Below are 13,884 nucleotides of genomic sequence, written 5' to 3'. Positions count from 1 at the left end.
ACCTCCCTGCTGAAATTAAACAAAAATGTTTTTAAATTTTCACCAATATACTGAGGAAAGTTTGTACTTTCTTTAATAAAATTAAATAAAATTATTGTTGTTCTTGAATCCCCCGAGAACACCTTCCTCTAACAGCTCAATTAACACTCAAATCATATTTGTAAGCTGAACTAAACCAAATTGAAAGGGCAAAATGCAAAAATATCAATAACTTTATCCCAGAGACCTCAACCCGAAGCACCTTCTTATCTGGAGATTTTCCCGCCTGAAACCCCTAGCAAACGGGAGACTCCAAGTTTATGTGTGCGAAACGCGAAGTTCCTAGGGTTATAGCTGTTCTCTGGTGCTATCTAAGGCTTTTTTTCTATCAATAAAGATGTCAATGAATGGTTTGAACCACTTTTCTTTTTTCTCGCCTTTTCAATAACATTATACCTCAAATTTTCATTAAAGGCAGATGAAATAGACAAGCCTGTTTGTAGTTTGTACAGGTATGTAATCATATAACGTCATTTCAGTGAGAACGCTCAACCACAGTGAAATATGGTCAAGTCACTGAAAATAAAATCCATTGTGTTCTGAGAATAAAAAGAAGTAAATATTTCTCAGAATTAATACTCAAGAAGTAACAAAACAATTCGTTTTCCAGAAAAGGAGTTATCATGAGTCATTATGTATCTGGAAATCCACACCGTCAGGTCACATTTCCCACTTTTACTTGCCAAATATGGGCATAATGTCCACTCCCAAGCCTTCGGTCAACAAGCTGTGACCTCGTCATAGCCCTTCACCCCAGCAGGGTGGTAGCAAAAACGGTTGGTGAGTGCAGGGATTGGAACTTAAAGTAAGAAATGTATTTTTTAAGCGTATTTTAAACCCAATAAAAAGGGAAGTTTTTCTCTCCTCGATCATTTTGTTCTGACATCTTTGTGCCATCAAGATATTTTAAGAGGCGAGCAGAATTTGTGTGAGCGTAACTATCTGCATCTCTGGCATTTACGGCTCTGTGTGGTAAGTTATCTTCTTCGTCAAGTACTGGTTTGAGTCTAGGCCTAGTTTTTGTTCATAGATAATGCATAGTAGGATTATCTAAAGGCTATACCACTTGTGCCATAGATCAGTGATAATAATATTGTTGCTTCTTCAAATTGTGTTGATATAGGCCTAGTTGTTCTTTAATTGTTATGATGAGCACCTGAGTGACGAGAATGTGCATTCATGTGCGCATGAGATTTTCATTGTCGTATATTATGTATCTGATATCTGAAACATATGGCTCAAACCTACCTTTTGGTTGATATGACATTGTTTATCGGTTATCGAGCTCCTATTGTGTGAGTAGACGTTAAGTTGAGTTCTTTAAAAAGGTCTTGTTGGAAAAGCTGATTAAAAGATAGAGTTGACAATTCGCAGATGCATATCCACTGAAATTTGCTGCTTCCATAACATCGATCTTGATCGGTGACATCGCGTGGTGACCGCGTTGTGGAGGAAACGCTCGTCATGTGGTCAAGATATTGGTGTACAGTATGCACTAGAATAGCCCCTTCTCTTTTTCTTATTCGCATTCTTCATCCTTCCTTCCTTGGCTTCCATATCTTGTTTATTGGGAATGATATGAGTATGCAACAGTATTCAGTTAACGTAATACTGTAATATAGGTTCTTTGATCATCCAGTGAAATCATGCTTTATTATGTCGAAATGCACAAAAGAATCGATCAGTTGTCAGTTATCATGTGTATTTCTTATGCAGTATATGAATAATAGATTCTGCTTAGATGTGTTTTTAGTATGTAACTAGGCCTACATACTTAAAGGACAAGTTCACCTTCATAAACATAAGGATTGAGAAAATGCAACAATATTAGTAGAACACATCAGTGAAAGTTTGAGGAAAATTGGACAATCGATGCAAAAGTTATGAATTTTTAAAATTTTTGTGTTGGAACCGCTGGATGAGGAGACTACTACAGCTTGTGAGTCATATGCGTACAACAGTATAAAGAAAATGTAAAAGAAAATTCAACATATTTTCACTTTTTTCGCATAATAATAGAGCACTTGATTTGCCTCTTTCTAAAGGCAGGGGGAATAATATTACCCATAACATTTGTCGGTAACGAGTCAGGGGAATGTGTACTTTTTTCAATAGATGGAATTTTGTGAAATTCTCTTTATATTTTCCTTATATTGTTGTACGCATGTGACATCTAAGTTATTCATACACTGCAGTAGTCTTCTCATCCAGCGGGTACTGCATAAAAACTTCAAAAATTCATAACTTTTGAACGGATTGTCTGATTTTCCTCAAACTTTCAATGATGTGTTCTACTAATATTGCTACATTCTCTCAATCCTTATGTTTATGAAGGTGAACTTGTCCTTTAAGTTACAGCAAGATTGTTTTTTAATGAATTCAAGAGCACTGAAGAATGATTCATCGTATAGCAAGAAACACTGTGACGTCAAGATTCCAGAAAACAGAGCAAATTCAGCTACGTTTCGGGCCTGGAAGGTTATTCATTCCCATCTCAGCTGGTCAGCAGAGAGGACATTCTTGACACATTTACGACCTATCGGAGCCTTTCACTCGAGAACGCATTAAGTTTTGTAGAATATTTGGGCTACAGTTAAAAAGTGAATTCTTTCACACTGAAGTCTCAATAGCAGCACCTCTTGACATAAAGTTACCTTGAAATAACGAAATCTTTACGAGAATTACGAACAATACTTAATAGTCACTGATTTCTGCAATGGCATTACCATAGTGATGCAGTTGAAACAAAATGCTCAATGACAGCGTGAACGTTCAGAAGTAGCCTAGCCATCCATTGTTGGAATGTCATTTACGGACCGTCTGTGCCATGCTTTACGAGCTAATTAATAGGCCCTACCTATTTTAACTTCGTTATTATGTGCCATTCGAAAGTACAACGATTAGGAAAGAGCGCTTCTACTAATTTAAAACATGTTTAGGTCCCTATATACAAGTTGATGTACCTTACTTACGATATCAAATATTCATTGATGATGCCTGCAGGACCTAATGTTTACATTATAAATATATATACATAATTATAAACACACACACACACACACACACACACACACACACACACACACACACACACATATATATATATATATATATATATATATATAATAGGCCTATATATATATATATATATATATATATATATATAGGCCTATAACGATGTCAAAGCTACGCACCGATTTCTCCTCCCTTTCTCATATCTCATAATTTGCAAAATTATTCAGGAGAAGCCAAAAAGCTGTTGTAGCGGTGATCTCTTTCGCAAAAACGGTATCCCAATTCACCGCTACGTGAATCTCATTGCAGATCCAGCTGAGGCACGCGGCTGGTCGTTATTCATAACTCTCTGCCCCAAAAAGGAACGTATGCTAAAGAGTTGAAAGGTTGGTCCGTCGGGTATTCGAGCTTGGGTCTGCCTGAATCGCTATGACGTCTCCGTGGCCGAGCGGTTAAGGCGTTGGCGTTCCATGCCAAAGATCCGGGTTCGATTCCCGGCGGAGACCAATTTTTCAACTCTTGCGCTTTTCCAAAAAAAAAAAAGGAGGAACAGTAAGAGGAATAACGATGTCAAAGCTACGCACCGATTTCTCCTCCCTTTCTCATATCTTATATATATATATATATATATATATATATATATATATATATATATATTTATATATATATATATATCTCACGGCAAAAAACAAACAAACAAACAAACAAACAAACAAACCTCATGAAATATTAAGGAGCATGTAATTCCCAAAGGGATTCAACGTTTATTTGATGAAAATCGGTTTTAAAATGGCTGAGATATCCAAAAACGAGCATTTCCAATAAAAGGTGGAGCCACCTTTTATTATTATAGGATCGCCTTATTTTACTTTGTTTTCGGATGTCTCAGCGATTGCAAACCGATTTTCATCTAATAAACTTTGAATTCCTCTTAGAATAATTATGCTCTGTATTATTTCGCAAAAAAAAAAAGGTTAAAAGCCCAATTCTCATATGTCCACCAATATCAAGCAATCCCTTCAACGTTGTAAGATCACTGGTACTTCTGTCAATAGGCCTTTTGTTCCCAAAACACAATAACAGAAAACTAAGCACGTTTATACTTTATTATAATATGTTGATGATGCCGTCTGATGTAGTTTTGGTTGAGATGGTGTATCACGTTTCAATTTGTTTTCAATTTAGATACTCATCGAGAAACCTCATTTCATAATGAGAAACATAATTATGGAATACAAAATAACAGACAATAACAGGAATTCAAAGTTTATTCGATGAAAATTGGTTTTGAAAGGTTTAAATAACCAAAAACAAAATGTCCTAATAGGTGAAGGACTACTTTGTTTTACTTCGTTTGTGGATATCTCAGCCATTTCAAAACCGATTTTCATCACTGCTAAGAACTTTTAATTCCTCATAGAATCGTATGCTCTTTAATCTTGTTGGTGGCTTATTTGAAGAAAAAAAAGTTCAAACTTGAATCCAGCCCATCTCAACCAAAAGTATGATCATCCGTTCGCAATTACTCGTGTTCCAATACCGTGTATACGTGATGGAGCGACACAAATGATAATCCCCGGGATCAATAACAGAATGAAGATAGCCCGATACGGATTCTCCGATGAGTATATAGAAGTGCAGTTCCACGAGAAGTATTGTTATAGAGATAACATTTAGAGACAGAAACAGATACTTAGCCTATAGCCAAACATAGGTTACCCAACAGTCCTTGGAGAGAATACGAGTCAGATCATGTAGCTACAATGTTCAGCTCCATGGTCAGATCAACAGTTGCAGGAGCAGATATTGTCACCTGCTCTTTTTTTTTTTTTTTTTTTTTGAAAAGTTGTAACAGGAGTGCAAAACTTCTTCGAGACGTGGAGTGAAGGAAGGAGGAGATTGGTTGAAAAGGATGTCCATCTTGCGTTGCATATACGGTGACCGGATGAATTACCATGAATTTTTTTTTTCTTCGCAAAATGAGCGTTAGCGACAGACCAGAGCGGTCGTATTTTGTTTTGAGTTTTTGTTTGTGCACGTGCCTGATGAACGGTGGTGCGCGCTTTCAGATTCCCACATTTCCGCACCCCACCGCGGCGCGCCGCAGCCTGTTCTAATTCTGTTCCCCCATCCTCCCTCCCCCTCCCACCCCCACCCCCCAAGTTTCCTGGAAAAAATACAGCAAGAGCATGCGCATGTCGCAGAGAAGCTTCGTCGATTACATAATCACGTCATCTCACAATCCACATCTGGGGGGCGTTTCATCAACGAGTTCGTCGGAGGTTTTCACCGACAAATTTGCTATCAGCCAATCAGACGCAAGGATTTCAGTAGCTTTTAACAGTTGTCGGTGTAAATCACCGACGAAAAGTTTCATGAAACGGTCCCCAGTTCAACCACGAGCGAAAAGCGACATGTATGGCGCGCCATATGTCCAATAATTCCGATAACCTGAGTTTAACACCGATATACTTAATTTTTCGACCAATAAACTTAGTTTATCCCCTAAAACTTTTATTTATTAGTCGATAAACTTAGTTTTTCGAGGGAAACTCTGTTTATTGAGTGAAAAACTGAGTTTATCACGATAAACTTAGTTTTTCACTTGATAATCAGGGTTTATCAATAAACTTAGTTTTTAATTCGCTCGATAAACAGAGTTTCTTTTTTGTTGATACACTGAGTTTATAAAAAACAACAACTAAGTTTCAGTGGAGGATCCAGGTGGGGCTGCACTGGGTGCATGCCCCTCTTTTTTGTGATATAACAAAAGAATAAAAAGAAAAAAAAACTTTTTTTTGGCGAAGGCACCCCCTCTTTAAAAAATTATGGATCTGCCCCTGAGTTTAACAATAAACCCTGTTTATCAAGCAAAAACTAAGTTTATCGATAATTATGGTTATTTAAGCTTTGCTGAAAGGGAGCTCAGTCTCATAAACGAATTGCAGCAGGCTATGTAAAATGTCATTTTTAACAACTGTTGCAATGTGACTATGAGTGTCGTTTAACACCTGAGGCTGGTAATACCCCACACGAGCACTGGTAATGCTAAGCTAAAAGCGCCCACTACTGACAAAGCTTGATTAACTCTGATTATCTATAAACTCAGTTTATGGACCGCAAAAAAACCTAGTTTATCGCCGTAAAACTTAGATTATCAGTCGATGAACTGTAGGCCTATACCGGTAAGTAAGAAAAAGATCTACGGGTACGTTATTCACAATAAACATAGTTTTTCTTGTGATAAACTGGGTTTTTCTTTTGATAAACAGAGTAAAAAAAACTTAGTGTACCGCTCGATAAACACAGGTTCTCTTGAAAAAAAAACAACAACGACGTAGTTCATCGACTTTTAAAGGGAAGATAAACCCCAAGAACAATGTGGATTGAGTGAAAACAGCAACATTAGTAGAACACATCAGTGAAAGTTTGAAGAAAATCGGACAATCGATGCAAAAGTTATGAATTTTTAAAGTTTTGGTGTTGGAACCGCTGGATGAGGAGACTATAGCTACTAGAGGTAGAATACTACAAAAATCCATTTTTCATGAAAATTACAAATTTCATCAACTTGATATTGACATATGTTAAGGGTAGTAATTATTCCCCCTGCTTTCTGAAAGCGGTTGGTCCACTGCTCTTTCATAGTTCTAGAAAAGTGAATTTTTGTTGAATTTCCTTTATATTTTCTTTGTATTGTTGTCCACTCATACGTCATATCCTCTAGTAGTCTCCTCATCCAGCGGTTCCAACACCAAAACTTTAAAAATTCATAACTTTTGCATCGATTGTCCGATTTTCTTCAAACTTTCACTGATATGTTCTACTAATGTTGCTCTTTTCACTCAATCCACATTGTTCTTGGGGTTTATCTTCCCTTTAATATAAACTGAGTTCTTCGGCGATAAACTCGTGTAATCAACGATAAACTAGTATTGGGCAAATGGCGCGCCATAGACATGTAGACCTCGCCGCGCATGGTAGGCACTATTTGGGCACCCGTCCCGCTTCATCATGAATATTCATCTGGCAGTAAGATACTGTACTAGTAAATGGCAGAACACTGGATACGTGCAAAACGTATGGCCGGGAAATGTAAAAATCTCGAAAATTGCATCAACGGGGAATGTTAAAACGTCTCGCCGGGAGATGGAAAATGTTCAGTTTTTCCGAGAAATGTAAAAACGCTGCCGGGAAACGAAAAAAAATATGTTTTCAACGGTATTACGGATACATGTAGATGATGAATATTCATGATGAAGCGGGACGGGTGCCCAGATAGTGCTTACCACCTCGCATGGGCGATCAAGCGGAGGGGCGCGCGAGTGAGAGTGGCTCCCAAAGAGATTATACCTCTCTTTGGTGGCTCCACATCCAGCTGGTGCCTGTAGTTTGGAAAGAGGACCCCGTAAAGACCCGTGTGTAGCCCCATCATACTTTCTTCACCAAGACCATTGCAGAAACTTGCGAGGACCTGCGTTTGGTTACATGCGTCAGTTTCACTTCTGTTCAGTCTTTTCTTGGACTCGGATTGTCGTGCATGCATGTGATAAGTGACTGTGAGAAGTGCTGTCAACCATTAAAATTGATCTGGATCAAACTTGTGAAGAAACGCAACAGACGAGAGGTAAATTTAGATTAGATTGTAGATAGCGTTAGTCGCATTTCAAATTGTGCCCAAACCAGCTAGACATAGACCCTTGTGGCTATCGCTAGATCCTGTATGTTCTTCACTTACAGAATCGTTAGATGCATGTGACTATGATCTAGTCTTCTAGATTCTACTCTATCACTCAGTCTAAATTACATCTGCTTGGAAACAAGGGAGTGCACTGGCACTGGCACTGGCCACTGCTTCTTCTTCTTTTAGCAGTGTTTAGTCTGGACTCTAGGAAAAGTCATAATAGACCTTTAGTGTTAACAGTGAATAGGTGAGCTCCTTTAACATTGTTAGTTACTTTGCAAGATCCAACTCGCCATATCTCATCTGATCATGCTGAACTTTGTTTTTATTTTTTTTATTTTTGATTTTTTTAGAATGGTTATTGGTAGATTACCTAAAGGGGTCCTACTAGCCCCGGAGACCGCGCCGCCAGGCGCGGTCCTGGCGGCTTCCCCGCAGTTTCGCTTATGACGATGTTAGTTCCTAAGTATTCTGTGCGCTTGTGCAAGTGATTGTGAATTCTGTGAACATCGGTGAGCTGCATATAAGACATCATTTTGTGCATCACAAGCAATGAAATGCATCAAACAGTCGCCGATGATAGTCATTTAGGTTTCATCGACCCATGTAAGTATTCCTAGTAGTTTCTGTTGAAAAATTAAGGAAATATAGCGCCGCAAAGGCACCCGTTTGTTCAACATGAAGATCTTTTATGGGAGCACGGCGCAGCCGCCACACTGCGTGTGGCGGCTGTCGCAGTTAGGGGTCCTACTAGATGGACACTTGATTGAGTGACGGCAACACATTGCTGGCTGACAAGCACATCACTGGGTGAAGTGACAATAAGTGACATAGTCTAGTGACTTTAAATTAATTAAAGTTTTGATAAGTTTTAGACAGTTCTGAGCTGTGCTTCACTGGGGTCCCAAACCTATCATTCTAAATTTTTGCAGTTATGTCTTGTATTTTTGTCATGTTTGATTTGGTTTGAATAAACTGAACTGAACTAGACCTATACTGAACTGTAAATTGAAATCAGGATTACTGTAGTTGAGTTAATGACTCAGTTTGAGTTTGAAGCAGGCCTCAGGCCAGGTCAACATCCAACAGAACTTCTGAAACGTTTATAAGAAAACTCGAGAGCAACTCTTGCAGGAAGACCGGGCACTTCTGTTTACTTTAGGCCTAGGACTGGTAGGCCTATGGGAGTTATGGGAGTTAAGATGCTGCTTCCTTTCCTCAATTTTAGCTTATTTTGATTTTGTTGTGGTTGCTGCTAGTAGTAATAAGGTTAAGGGTTAGCCTCCTTCGTTGCATCGTCATTGCTAATCTATCTGATACTGCATAGGCCTACTGCTACTCTAGGCTGGTTGCTGTTGTGTTGAGCTGTTCAGATTTTGAGTTGGTAATCTTGTTCAATGTTAAGTTGTGGCTTTTTGTGGTAGACTAACATTGCATGTGTACACAGAATTCTACATATTTTGCAAGTGGAAGGGCTCTAGAGTGAAGTGATTATAAATGCTAGATATCCTAACCATGTTAGATGTGTCAGTGCTGAATACAAAAGACTTGTATTATATAATAATAAAAGAAAAACACGTTCACATGTAAGATTCAACAGCTACACCTTCAGCATCTCTGAGTACCAAAAAAAAAAGAAGTTTTTTCAGCAATTGTTAAAAAGAAAATCATTGTTGAAGCTGAAAGATAAATTGAAGGAAGTTCACCTGAAATAACAATACTTACTAGAACATCCTTGCCAGTGCATGGCTTTTTAAAATTGTTACAATATAATACATCATGTCTATAGATCGGATACAAGTTGTGAGTTTGTTTGTTTTTAATAGAGACTTTACTCTATTTCAGCATTCATAGAGCTGAGGTTTAGATGACTTAAATTAGTGCAAAATTGATGTAATTAGTCTGTCCGGAGGTGTATGAGATGCAGTGAATGATTTAAATTGAAATTGAATGAATGTTACCATGTGGCTGTAGTTTTCATATTACAATGATGTCTTTTACCTACAAAAGTAGTGACAGAACCCAGCATTTCTTTGTTTTGTCTTATATGATGTTGTGTACTTGTAAATGCCTATTAGTGCATCAGTTGAAAGTGATGGTAGCTAGATCAACCAATTTTCCACACAGCTTGTCATTGAAACTTAGTTCATGCTAATCACTGCTAAAATACCGCAAAGTGGATTAATTTTTTTTTTATTTGGAGGACATTCTTGAACAGATTGCAACACCCAAAACTGTACATGGTTATGATTGTCCAGTTTATTTGAACAGAAAAGAAATGCAACAGTCTCAAACATAACAGATTAAGAATTACACTATGAGCAATGCTTTCATTTCAAATAAATTGGAAAGTTTGGGTTCTTGTTAAATCCTGCTAAGTGCTATACTTACAGTTAGCATTGTTCTGGGTACATTTTGAACTTTTCTACATTGTTATCTGGGCAAGTCCAAGATAACACGCGCGTTACGTATGGGACATTCAGAGACTTTTATGACCTGAAAAATAGTGTTAATAACTTTTGATCATATTAAACTTTATCATGGTGATTGATATCTAGGAGAAGTATAATCATGCAAAAAATGGAGAAAAATGACCATCACAATTATATTCTAGAAGAGAAAACATGTGCCGTTACGTATGGGACCAGAAAAATTTTGTTTTTTTGAACATTTTTTTCAACCTCAAAACTCGCTGAAAGTATTTCATTCTACAACTTGTAACTCACTGTGATGAAAGTCACAACACTCAAGATTATCACAAGTAAGTTTCGTGTCATTAGGCAAAAAGCTCTAATTACAGGTTCTACTTAAAGACAGACATGACGTGTTACGTATGGGACAGTTACGTATGGGACAGTTTGTCCCCCATTCATTTAGTGTGTGAAGAACCATGTTTATGGGTATTTTGCATAATTATTGAAGCAAAATCAGTTGAAACTACTCAAATACTGATCCAGATTGTCAAGGAAACAATATTCTCCAAATATTCACCATCCTAATCATATTCAATCATATTTTTATATTTTTATGACCAACCTGAGTATGCATGCCCTTTGTCCCCCATTCGTTTAGTGTGTGGAGAGACATGTCTCTGGGTATTTTGCAAAGTAATTTTGCAAAATACACATAAACAAATTTTTGCATAATTATTGAAATTGAATCAGTTGAAACTACTCAAATACTGATCCAGATTGACAAGGGAACAATATTCCCCAAATATTTACCATCATAATCATATTTTAAAATCATATTCTATATTTTTGTGACCAACCTGAGTATGTATGCCCTATTTTTATCAGGATAGTTAACTACTGAAAAATTGAATAGTTTAAAGTGTTTACTTCCATTGATGAAGGGCAGTTTGCCATTTCGTTTCAATAAAAAACAACTTGACACAAGAAATATTAATTTTTATAAATAAGCAATACCTGGTGCGTGGAACCCCAGTGATCGAGTAGATATATGGTGTCTGTCTAGCAGTCAGGTCATTGATTTGAGTCACATCTCAGTATGTATACCCATGAATTTTGTCGTGGCTATTATTGAAACCTGAATAAGGACAATTTGTGTATCACTTGCAATTAAAAAAAAATCATTTTACTTTATTTTTTTTAAAGATATTTATATCACAACCATTTCAAATTGGATCTCCATCACTAAACTTTGAATTCCTCTAGTCTTAGGATTTTATGTAATTCATATAATTGGTTTCCAATCATCTCATTAAATGTTGAAAACTGAATCCCCATTTCTGCAAAAAAATATACCATCCCTTTAATGCTGATTTTTCATTGTGTATTTTGCCATTTTCCCCTCCCCCTTTCTGAAAATTGTTCAGTCAAGTACATGTATTGTTTAAAGTGTCTATAACTCAAAAAGTAGCTACAATGTTGGGATGCTTTCTTCAGGATGATTGACCATTTGTGTACTGAGAGACCTTCCCAGCTAGCTACATGCATTCACATGCATTATGTATGAGGATGTCCCATACGTAACGCATTTGTCCCATACGTAACATTATTTCAATGCGTAATAAAAAATATTCCTTTTACTGTTTTTTCTTTTTTCTCTGGTATTTGATTTCTCTAAACAATAAATTAGAACTTTCCAAAAGGGCATTAATATAACCTTAGCAATTTCAGAAAAAACCTTAAAAAATGACCTCAATTTGTTACGTATGGGACATCTCATGATAGGACACGAGCTAATTTGCATAATCATTTGCATAATCCCTAAATTTTTGTACCAAGTTAAACTATTTGATGAACTTCTTATGTCCACATATTAATCAAATATCATTTGCTTTCCTTTGAATTAATATGAATTTTTATAAATGTCCCATACGTAACGTTGTGTTTCACATTTATGCAAATGAAGCCCTTTAAATTTGCATAAATTTACGTAATATAATTTTTTCCTCCATGGAAATCAAAACTTCAACTCATAAGCTTCAAAATGATACCAAACATGTCAATATTGAGCAAAGATGAAATTTTGCCTTCTGAGGGGACCTTATCTTGGACTTGCCCATCTTCGTTTTCCTTGGAACTTTAATCCAAAGCCTTGCATTATGAAATGAAAACATAGATCTACAAATCAACTCAATCTCTGAAGTGATGCTATAGTTATGACACAAGTTTCCCTCCAGTCATTATTCAAGGCATTTGGTTCTTCCGAAGCAATGAAAGGTTGATGAGCAGAATCTTAGACTGCAGTATTACATAAAGATCACTCTAGATGTTCACTTTGTTTGTGGAAAGGTAACATGAGACATGGTTTTCCTCATACTTTCAGAAAGTGCGAGTGGCTATACACATCAATAGATAATTTTCTTGGGTATAATCAGAAACACAAGCTTTAAAATCATTTTCTGAATTATGATATATCAAATGAATCATGATTACATTGAAGAAATCAGAATATAACATGAAATGTGTTTACGCATGTCAAATAGAGAAACAAATTTATGTTCTAAAAACTCACTAACCTACAAAAATTATAACCTGCAAAGATTTGCAGTTTTTCACAAGTTTAAATGTTAAATTGCATCATTGTCAAAGACTTCTCACTTTGGATGTAGCATTTGTACTTAGAATATCTTCCTATACTCTGTCCCTAATGGTTACGTTCTTTGTTGTACTTTCATACAAAATTATTTCATTGAGGGACAATCTGATGATATTTCATAACTTCAATTATAAACATGTTTTCTTTTAGAGCTTGGACTTTCATGGTTCTGCTCATGGATTTGATTCTGCTGTATCAAAGCTGCTGAAAAATGTATTCACCAGGAGGACAACGGTAATTAATGCTTAGAATTTCTTTCCTCGGATGATTTTACACAGTCTGAATTCATACCTGCCTCTTTAGTCTTAGCCTCATTGTTATGTTTTAATTGCCTTGACTTGCCCCTCATTTGTTTTTGTTTTTTGTTTTTGTTTTTGTTTTTGTTTTTTTTTCAGAGAGGGGAATGATAAATTTCATGGCTTCATTTTAACACAATGTCAATGATGCAGGCATTATGTTCGACCATTTCTCCACTCTGGAAATATTGTTGATTGGACAACGTTTTACTCAAATTAACTGATACTGTACAGTCTTTGCATAGGGTTCACCATCTTCCCAGCATTGTAGCCAGAGAGTAGTACATATACTGTATGTGTTGATGGTTTCATAAAGTTAGCATGGGTCTAGTACAATATCATAGAGAGCTAAAATAGAGTATACACATGCTCACATTTTTACAGAATTCAAAATTTCTTTTGGATTTATATACTGGAATACAATCACTCAAACCAACCCTGCAGTGGGTGGTACTGGTTGAACAGGCAGTCAACTAGCTACTGCATGCTAGTTTCGGGATTACTTCTTTAATCCAATATCTAATGTTCCCTCAATGAGTTTTCTGCCAAGGTGCTGAAGTGCTTATCCACGAGCCCCATGTTCATTGAAAGATCAGCATAAATGACAATTAGTTGTTTCAGCTAAAGAATGAAGACCCAGGAGCAGGGAAAATCTGTGTATTCCAAAGATTATGCAATTTAGATTTAAATTATTCCTTTTCTGTACTCTTTTATTCCACTGGCCTTGCTTGCACTATACTTCCCATAGTTTCACACCATTTACACAAACACAATGATATGCTG

This window comes from Diadema antillarum, unplaced genomic scaffold (assembly GCF_040938485.1).
Source record: "Diadema antillarum isolate AM-2024a unplaced genomic scaffold, OU_Dant_1.0 scf00000167, whole genome shotgun sequence".
NCBI classification, from domain to species: Eukaryota; Metazoa; Echinodermata; class Echinoidea; order Diadematoida; family Diadematidae; genus Diadema; species Diadema antillarum.
Note: the sequence above shows the minus strand (reverse complement) of the source record.